General features: G+C 34.0%; 1 long non-coding RNA gene across 1 annotated transcript; it reads left to right on the top strand.

The window, feature by feature from the left end:
- Positions 1-4,983: 4,983 nt before the first annotated feature.
- LOC131032360 (uncharacterized) lies at positions 4,984-6,139 on the top strand. Its single transcript, XR_009103430.2, has 2 exons — positions 4,984-5,592; positions 5,705-6,139. It is a non-coding gene; the product is annotated as an uncharacterized LOC131032360 (long non-coding RNA).
- The last annotated feature ends 4,778 nt before the right edge of the window (positions 6,140-10,917 follow it).

Genomic DNA, 10,917 nt, shown 5'->3' with positions numbered 1-10,917 from the left:
ACACATTCTAAAGTGGTGTGAGATTCCATCTATTCTAGCGAAGTCCATGAGCTAAAACAACTCTACCTGAACCATGTTCTCGCGTTCACCTGTTCCTGCATTCATTCACACTCAACTGCTCATTAGCAATGATGATCCTTATTTCATAATAAAAATAATACTGATAATTCAAATGCATTTAAATCATTTCATTGCACTTGATCTCCTATCTTATTCACTAACAATTCTATTTCCATTTCATTTCAATTTCATAAATAACAAATAAGCATTATTTTCTTTATAAAATAATTATAGATAAATATGGTTCATGACACCCCCCTCTCAGTGTTCTTGGATTCCAACACTATTAACAACAGTTGGAGAAGTTGTTTATTTTTCTATAGCTTTCCTCTAAATTTTAGTGGTACAAGTCCCTCTTATGATATAAATTTGGGGTTTTTCAGGGGTGTTCTTTTAACCAGAAAGAAGAAAGACAAAACTTTTGACCAGAAAGTTCTAAAGGTAAGGTGATTAACCATAAAGATAATAATAAAATTTCTCCAAATAATTATCAACTAACCATTGTCATACAATACTCATGCAAAGATGAACGCTATACAACAATGAACGAATTAGGGGAAGCAAGTCTTGAAATAACTCATCATATGAAAACTCGAATATGAAGCATCCACATAAGAAGAATGCAAAACTTATCTATTGTAGCACAAAGTCTAATCATATTAGATAAGCTACTCAGAAGTTTTGACTTTCAGAAATAAACAAAATAATCTACTTGTCTTTTAGAAAACAACACAAAGTCCGCTTTTCTAAATCCCCCCCTTTCATCTACTATCTACCCTTTTTATATCTAAACCTTTTTTCCATTTTCAATAAACGGTCCTCCCTAGAGTAACAATCTTGAAAACAACCTTTTTAAACATGGTTCCAGATAAAAACAAAAATTACCAGAACTAACACTAAACTCATATTATAAACAATTGTCAACTTCATACTTCTTCTTCCTTAGGCATTGGATTCCGACTGGCAATTTGGTTGTCGATCATCTTTGCCTTCGTCTCCTCTTCTATAAGTAACCAGAGGACTGCTGAAGTTTTGTCTTCATCTTCTATGAGTTCCCGAGCAAGGTCGGTTAAGTCAAAGAGGATATCATCTTGCATATGTTCGATGTCTGGCTGTATTAGGCTACCTTTTCCTTTAAGCACCATTTTCTCTGTAGTTGAGAATTAATCACCGAGATTTTTTCTTCTAGCTATTTCTTCTTGCAGGCACCATTCGTGATTTTTGGCTTGCTTGGTAATTTTTATTAATAAGGCAACAATATTTCTATACCCAGTAAAATTGGTTTGTTGTTTCCATGCAAGAGCATGCAACCCTTGGATGATATTTTCTTGCTAGTTCTTTGGCCAATTCAAATTTGAGTTATCAAATGGCAGTTGGTTATCATGAAGCCAAACCATTTTGATAGAGGGAGCTCATGATGGCGTGCGTTACTTTAGTCAGTTTCCAAGGGTGGTGCATTTAATTTTGTTGCAAAAAAGTAATAATATCAAGAATTGTAGCTTGTGTCACCACCTTTGTGTGCCTTTAACCGTTTAATCTGTCATTAATGATGGTACTTTGCAAATCTTCTTTAATTCACCTTTTGGAAATTGTACATGACTGTGGGCTGACTTGGAAACTTACAGAAAGAGAGCGTGAGAACCTCCAATACTCTGATATCGGCCAATAGGAGAACATCAGATACCAGGAAGAGATAAAATGTGGAAACTATGGGGTTTATTGGTCACCGCCTGACAAACATTAACCTTTCTCTCTATTGCGATATCGAGTGAAAGTGGGATTTTGAAACTTCAAACCTAGTCCCGACATGCAAGGACTTCTCCGATAGGGAAAGAGTGATAAAAGGCTTTCTATCAATATGGATAGGCAATTTTGAAAAATAAAATAGGGGGCAACACATGTTGCATAACTATGTGGAGTTAAAAGTAGAAATTTAGGAGAACCCATAGCAAGAAAATGAAAGAAAACAAGATAGAGAGAGACACAATCACACAAGACACCCCCCCAAATTCACTCAATCAAAGAACACCCCCCTAGAAAAAATAAATGATGATTTCACACTTTATACTTAGTGCGTGTACAATGGGCCACTTGCAAATAAGACAAAGTTGACTTCTTATTTTAAGATTAAAATACCTCAAATAGGATATAAAAGACTCAAACCAATAATGCACAAGAGCTAAGCTGAGATCCAAGCAAATTACAAGTACCAAATGGGCCAAAAAAGACCTAATTCTAAAAGTGAAATTTCTACTCAAATTGGTGAAAAATTAATAGCACCACGTGAAAGTAGACAAAAAATTATGTACTTTAAAAAAAAAAAAAGACATCTAAAAAGGAGGTCATATGAGCTTGAACGGAGCTTGGGAAGTTGCAAAATTGAGGATTGGATAGGTACAATTATGGAAAACTAATTTTTTTGAAAAATATGTCCACCAAAATCAAAAACTAACCACACCACTATGGAGAGCATGAAAAATTAGCCCACATAAAAAAAAAATGCACTGAAAAGGCCTCAAAATAGCCAAGTTATGAGTCTCCAAAGTTGGATTGCAAAAACGAAAACTCAAATGGTGAGGGGTCAAATTTTTTTTCCAAAAAGTGCCGATGCAATGTTGACATTAGCAATACACTATGCTAAATTTGACGGTCGTATGGCCATCACGCCAAAAAGACCATTTGCGTGCGTGATAGTCCGTACTATACGAACTAATGATGTGATAGTACAATGTGTGGACACATGGCAACTGATTGGGATTCCGTATAGTGATGTGGTAGGTGAGTTGGATTGGTCGTATGCTAACTATGTGTACGAAAGAATGATGTGGGTGACTCACTAAGCGCCATGTGGCAGTTCAAGCTAGATGCACGGTACACTGCGTGGCGCCAACTGGGCGTTGAGGGCTAATGAGAACCTGCCATGTGTTACTGCTGTTGTCGCTGATTGTGTAGGTGTGAACAAATCAATGAATGCCATGTGGACCCGTGTTGGAAAATGACTATGCACCACGTGTTGTAGAGTGGTGGCTGAGTTGGTGGCAATCGTCAAGGCTACGAGGCATCATCAACGGTAGTAGGGAGAGTTGGTGGCACATGGACCGATGACTGCAATAGGTAGTGGACCGATGAAGGAGCAGGGAGCAGAGATCAAGCAACGACGAAGCTATCTAGTGGGTGGCACCATGGGAATGACGGGCGTTGGCTGATGAAACATAGACTGATGGTGGAAGCTTGGATTGTCGACAGACAGAGGAACACGACGCCGATTGGGAGCAGCGATGCCAAATGATAGCGACCAACGGAGAGAATACGGGGCCATGCAGGGGCCAAACGTGACCTACAAAAAATCATAGGTACACTGCGATGGAGGGGAAACACAGACCCCCCCACAAATTATTATTATTATTATTTTTGATAGGTAATAGGTCGAAGCCGCAATATTTTGAATTAGTATTATTATTATTATGTTTGATTAGATTGACCCAAAACCTTCCCCATCTTTATGGAAGGCCAAGAGTCATAGCTTAGAATTCCACTTTTAGATGTCCTTAATTGGGAATTGAACTTGGGTCTCCACAATGAGAACCCACTGTTTTTAACCAGTTAAGTTCAACCCCTTGGACACAAATATTATTTTTTTGATTTTCCTTTTTTTATTAAATAAAAACTTTTACCAATTGAAATAAAAACTGCGAAATAAATAAATATAGAATTTTTTAAAAATAATTTGTAGTTCTTTTTTTTTGAAAAATTTGTACCGTACCATCGAGTAGGTGGAAATTTTTTCCTGATGCCTCAAAAATGACTTTTGCCCAATATAGACAAATTTATAGTCAAAATTTATGAAAAGGGCTTCCCAAACTCAGTGGCGAAGTTGGATTTGGCATAGGACACTCCCAATTGATGTTGCTCCTTAGATCTGAATCTCAAATGCAACAAGATCCCTCCAAAATGACTACCCAATGGAACCCCAATGACTTTGATACCATGTGAGAATTTGCCAATAATAACCAAGATCTAGAGCCCAATGAATAACACGACACAAGAGAGACAAATATTGATAAGAACAAACTGTATTCTCATCAAGATGCAAAAAACAATCAACTGGATAAACCATACAATGAAGATGAGCCTATTTATAAAGACAAGGCCATATGGAAATGAGAGCACACAATCATGACATGTGGCCCAATGAGATATAGGGGTAGGTAGCAGAAATAATAGAATATTCCACTAAAAGTGGATCACCCACCAAAGGTGGAATGTGACAACAAGATATCACCACAAAAGGTGGTATTTCTCCTACAACCATCTTCCCTAGATGCACACTTCCCTAAGTGTCTCATATGCAAACTACAATGAATGCATTATTCTAAGTCAACTTAAGCAAACTTTAATTATGAAGTATAATTTACACCAACAAAGTTTATGGATACTAATTTTTTTTATCTATTTAAATTGCAAGTATGGTAATTCCAATTATGAATCTGGCTATCTCCATGGGAGGACCAAGTGTATAAAACATATTCAAATTGACATATAAATATTGTGTACTTTTTATTACAATGTTGGTTGAGTTTTATTGGGGTTTCATGTGCATCATTTTCATGTTTGATTGGCGGCAGGTGATGACTTCACAATCCCTTATTTATGTGGTTATTCTCTACAATGTTCATAATTTTGAGAGATATTTTTAATGGAGTTATTTTCCTAATGTAGGTTAATAACCATAGAAGGAGGGGGGAATTGAAAATGTACTACTTGTAGAGGAGTTGGTAGACTTGGGTCACATTCAACATGATGGTAGGGAAAGGTGGGGAAGTTGGGTAGTACTTATAATTATGGTATTGTGTAGTTTTTGTTTGTTTGGTATGGTTTTTTTTCTTTTTCTTTTTCGTTTCTTATTAATGATAATGGTGGCAATGTTGTGACCTTTCTATTGAATTTATTTTTATTTAATGTTGGGCTGCAATTTTTTTCTGGTTTCTGCCAATAGCAATTTTCTTGCTAGCTTACTGATTTCTATAGTGGAGAGTAGTCTTCATGTTTGGAGAGTAGCAGCTTGGACGCTTTGTAGTCATACCCTATAATATAGGAATACACCCACAATACTATGAAAAATAGATATTTTATGTTAATTTCTACAAATTTTTTAATGCTTTGAATATTGAAAAAAGTCAATTTGCTGCTATGGAACAAGAGAACAGGTTTTTGCAAAATCAAATTTAGGTTGCTGGGCCACTAAACTCTCCACTTTTGTGAATTGTTTTTGTATTTCTTATCTTGTTTTGCTTCTTCCAATAAAAAAAAAGTTCTCCACTTTGAGTTCGATCTTATCACAAATAGAATATACAGACTGTATATATTCCCTTCCAGTTTTGCATCCAGATACCTTGTTACTCTGTAATTCCCCTTCTGTTTTCTTTCACCACATTCAGAAAAACTTTCAGAATGCATCCTCTTCCATGTGCGTTGACAATTTTTGGTCTGTTCTTCCGGTGGGCTTATGATCTGGCCATAGATATGCTTACTGTACAAAGCTACCCTCTTTTTATGATTCTACACACTTACTAACATCAATCCTGGTAGATTTTGTTGTTGGGTATGAAGATTTCTGAAAAATAATTTTTTTTAAATGGTGTAGGAATCACGGATATGATTTGTATGGAAACAGCTATCTAGTCGTTAGGATGCACCACATCATAAATTATGATGTATGAAGATAACTTATGCATTGGTGCATCCTAAGCATTGAATAATACTTCCCATTTATATGATAATCACAGATCTGATCTGATCTTCTTTTCTTTTTTCCTTCATTTCAAGAGAGCAATCTATTTTGTTTAGAAGTTTTGGAGTCTGAAGAAAGGTAATGGCAGAGGAAATCATGTAATTCATTTTTAAAGTTTTAGAGTCTGAAGAAAGGTAATGGCAGAGGAATTCATGTAATTCATTTTTAAAGTGCAGGAGTTTTTTATGAAGTGGGTATTGCTGTATGTGATCATATTGTAAGATATTATTTGGGTAACTGGCTAATAAGCCAATCTTGAAATTGTATAGCCGATTTCCTTTTTGGATTCCTGTGGGTGCTGTTTTTATGGATCTTGCATTACTTACTTGATAGGCATTCTCATTGTTTTATGGAAAATGAGGAAAAAAAACCATAAATACAATGTTTACCATTAAGAATGTTTGTACTGGAATTACTTTTGTGGATTTGTACCTGTGAATTTTCTGCAAACCACAAAAGAGATCTGTAAAGAATGGTGGTGATGATCTATATCATCTGTTTGTGAAACACAGCCTTTAAATGAAGATTGAAAAGATGATGCCCATGTTAGTTGGGAGTCTCTAATGGATATTTCGGATCTTACTAATGTTTAGCATTAATGGGATGATCGTGACCCCCCTCCTCCTACTAATGTTTTAGCACTTGTGACATAACAGTCTGCTATTTATCGACGCGTCTAATCTGATTCCAAAACGGCAGACTAACCTTCGTGTTATACAGACAATGGAAAAATAACAGACATAGCTATTTTTACCAAGTTCTGCCGACATCTGTTATTTCAGACTTATCTTCATGTTATACATAAATCGGACTGTTCTTCAGCCCCTACTGTATTTTGTTCCAGATTGTATACCCATGTAGACTTTAAAGTGTGATTCTTCCACTCACTTATTTCTATAAATATAAATAATAGGCACTTATTCATAAAAACAAATTATTCTTCAAATAAGTTGCAAATTCTCACTATACATACTTGGTGTTTTGGTATAGCTGAGGATTATTGTTATGTATACTTTGAATGAAATAGACATGCACACACATGAATTGCATTACTTTCTCATTTGATTCATGAACTCATCTATTGTCTTAGTGCATTCATTAAACTTTTATGGATTTCTTCGTTTGTTTCTTTAGATTTACATCTGTCCCTGATATCCATTAATCTCTGAAAGCTTTTCTTAGAGGCCATTTTCCCTAAAGATATGGCAACCAGATCAGAGCAAACTCATTTGAGAATATCACCACTAGAAAAACAAAAAGAAAAGGAAGTGCCTATATTCAGTGTGTCAATCATATCCACCTTATGGCCTCCAACACACATTTGTATAACATTCAAGAACAAATTATGGGACAACCTAAAAAGTAGAACATATAATAATATCAAGAATGAGAAAGACTGTCAAAATGGGAGGTCATTTAATATAGTGGATCAACTCAAGAAATCAAAAATCAATGTTTCTTTGCTTTTAGAAGTGCTCTCCATACCTAAGCAAATGAATATGTTGGAATAAAGGTGTTGAATAATCAAAACTTGTCACCCACGATCCCAACAAAAGTAATCCTATCACCACTTTCTATCCTAAAAATTGTGGGAAGCGAGTTGAGTGCTACTTATGTCTGGTCCACAAGGACAATTTAAAGTTAGTTATATGTTATACTCTTGGTTTGAACACATGATCATGTAACAAAAGAGTTAACTTGACCTTAGTCAATTCTATAAGAGTAGTGGTCAAGAACCTACCACTATTCCTATATTCTTACTTTAATCTAAAATTCTTTCAAGATATATCTATAATTGATGTACTCTACATTTACTTTAATCTTAAATTCTTTCAAGACATATCTATAATTGATGTAACCCACATTTGGTATTTGTTTGCTTAGATATTTCCTAGTTAATTTCAAGATATATCTATGATTGATGTACCCCACATTGATATTTGTTTGTCGAGATGTTTCTTAGTTAATTTCAAATTATACATCTCCTTATATTATAATCATATTTTCCTAGCCACAAGGCATGGAAATAGAACATTTGAGAATTCCTTCTATGTCACGTGGAATGCATCACATTAAGAGTAAACCTATTTTTTTATAACGATCTTATACAATACTTTGCGAGTGAAGATGATCCATACCTTCTTGAACATTACATTGTAATAAGATTTATATCACTAGTAAGATTCCATTTTAATATCATGATGCATGGGGGTTATCTATGGATAGTGTAAAGGATGACACTATCAAATATTTGAATCATTTGGAAACTTATCTTTATTGGGATATGAAACTTATATTTTTTATGGTGTGAATTGTAGAATAGGTACTAGTGTTGGTATCTAACTAATCCCTAATCATGCTACTTTATACACATGATGTTCCTTCATCTATGAAACATTAGATTATAATATGATAGCTACTACTAGGTTGGCAATGGTTGAATGAATGATAGGAGACACATCTTTTTAATAATTACTATTTTATTTCTCTTAATCTAGTACAAGTTGTATTTTCTCATTCATAGTTGTGTTAGACAAGTAATTTATGTTCATAGTAGGCATGATATCTCCATTCCCAATTAGGATTTAGAATATATTAATCTATATTATATTAATTTTTCAAAAAGAAATATGCTTATATTTTTTGCCTAGGAATTAACACACATTCTCCTTTCAGATGTCATGTTACTTTTATTGGAAATCAAGGTGAAGTTACTACAATATTAAATTAAACAAAGTGAATGCGAATCTGAAAATGAATTTCCAAGGTTACCCACTTAGATATTTATGTGATTAACACATTCGATGATGATGGTATGAGGAAAATTAGTACACAAGTGACACAATATAAAATTTACATGGAGAAACCCTTTTGAGAAATAAACTCTACAACCAAAGAGATCCAATCTTGTATTAATCCTTTAAAGAAATTTACATTAACACAACATTTCTCTATGAATTTCTGTAGCACTTTGTTACTCCAACAACTTGTAGAACAACTTATAAAAATACTAACCAAAGTCACCAATTTATAGATGAGCTAGATGTGAGAATATCACAGTAGTATCTCAAAGAAATGGCAAAAAAACTACCTACAAAATCCATAAACCCACCACCTCATGTGCAACCTCTAAACTTAGGTCCAAGGGGTTGAGCTTAGTTGGTTAAAGCATTGAGTTCTCAATGTGGAGACCCAAGTTCAACTCCCATGGGGGACACCTTTGTGTAGAATTCTAAGTTGTGACTCTTGGTCTTCCATTGGTTGTATTTGTCTCATTGTATAAAGTGGATTTCTAAGTTGTGACCCTTGGTCTTCCAATTGTTGTTTCTAGTTTGGTGCTCGAAAGGAGCTAGTATTTGTAATAAGTTTGCTCAAAAGGAGCCGGTATTTGTAATAAGTTTGTAATGTGGATGCTCGAATGAGCAAAAAATGAGCTTTGTGATTCTATGATACTTAATACAAAACCTCTAAACTTAGTAAAAATAATTAAATGATTGCATGGCCTTCACATTGGTGCCTTACCCACAACCAACCAAATTTGGCCAATATCGAGTGCTCTATTACTTCTTGACGACTTAGATGGATAACATGCACAACATGGAAACCTATACACCCCACTCAAAAAAGACCTTGATCATTTGGTCAAAATAAGACATTGAAATTAGTATTTTTCACCAAATTTTCACTTTCACATACCTATAGCATCTTAATCATTAAGAATTTTAAGATAAGGTAGACTAGTTATTTTTGAGAGATTGTAAATATATATTGTAAAAAAATTAAGAAATAATTTGTTTTCAAAGCAAAAGGCCATAGACCTATATTATATATTAATAATATAAGTATCAAGATTTAAATATAATATTTATTAGAAGAGAGCTATCTAGTCACTTAACCAAGACCACTACCACAAGGGGAATGCAATTATCCCTTAGCTATGATAAATAACAAAAAGGATACATGGGTGGTTTGAGGGGAATTATTCATCCCTCAACCATTACATTGAAGCCCTTTGGTATGAGGAAAAAAACATGACAAATTAAACAGAGTTCAATAAAAAAAAGTAATCAAAGAAACAATTCATTATTTTTTATGTAACTTTTAATAATTTATTTTTTATAGTTAACTGCATTTTTAAAAACTGATGTTAGTTTAGTATAGCATAGCTTTATTTAGAAACTTGATAAAATTTTAAAAAATAGATTTATAACATCAATATCTAAGGGACATATATTTTTTCATAATTTTTTGTTTCATAATTGGGTATGTGCACAAAGATGGTAGTTAGAAAAGTGGACACCACCCAAAAAAAACATGAAAAAACAAGTAGTGCGTATGCAATTATAAAATTTGAAATCAACCCGTTGCGCTTAGGTTAGTTGTACCCGAGCCTAAAAAAGGTAGCGCGTACACGCTCATAAGCCCTAAAGAACGGCGTATGCGGTACCTGTCAAAAAAAGTTAAAAAAAATAAAAATTGGGTCTTATTTTCTTGTGATCACGACGTTTTTTTCTTCCATTTCCTCCATGAAACCGCGAATGGGCTGCCTCATTTCTCCTCCAAACACTATGGATCAAGGTTAATTTTTCTTAATATTTGTCTTTCTTTCTCGTTTATTCAATTTGTTTTACGTTTTGAATTTAATTTCGTTAATTTTGATTAGGTTTTTTAATTTTTTGTTTCTAAAACCAGATTTTGATAATCCAAACAAGAACAAAAAAATGTACCTCCTGAAAACCCTAAAAAAAATCCACAAGATACACCTTCAATTCCTCTTTTTGACCACACACCTGAAACACAAGAGCAATTGATTAATCCGTTACAGCAAAACACATCTAAAATAAATAGACTAATTAATAAATTGAAGACATCTGAGCTTGAGCATCATAAATCCCTTGCCACTAGCCTAGAAACATTAGCTAGTGGTGCCACAACCGTTTCCACACAAATTACAAAATGGGGAAACTTTACGGATAGATGTTGTCAATACCATGTTAATGGGTTATCATACGAGGGAGTGAAAAACAAAAATATTAGTAAAGAATAAATATGTGTCGTTTTTGTTG

The sequence above is a fragment of the Cryptomeria japonica genome, chromosome 8 (genome assembly GCF_030272615.1).
Source record: "Cryptomeria japonica chromosome 8, Sugi_1.0, whole genome shotgun sequence".
Taxonomy (NCBI): domain Eukaryota; kingdom Viridiplantae; phylum Streptophyta; class Pinopsida; order Cupressales; family Cupressaceae; genus Cryptomeria; species Cryptomeria japonica.
This window is presented reverse-complemented; position numbering and strand designations above follow the sequence as displayed.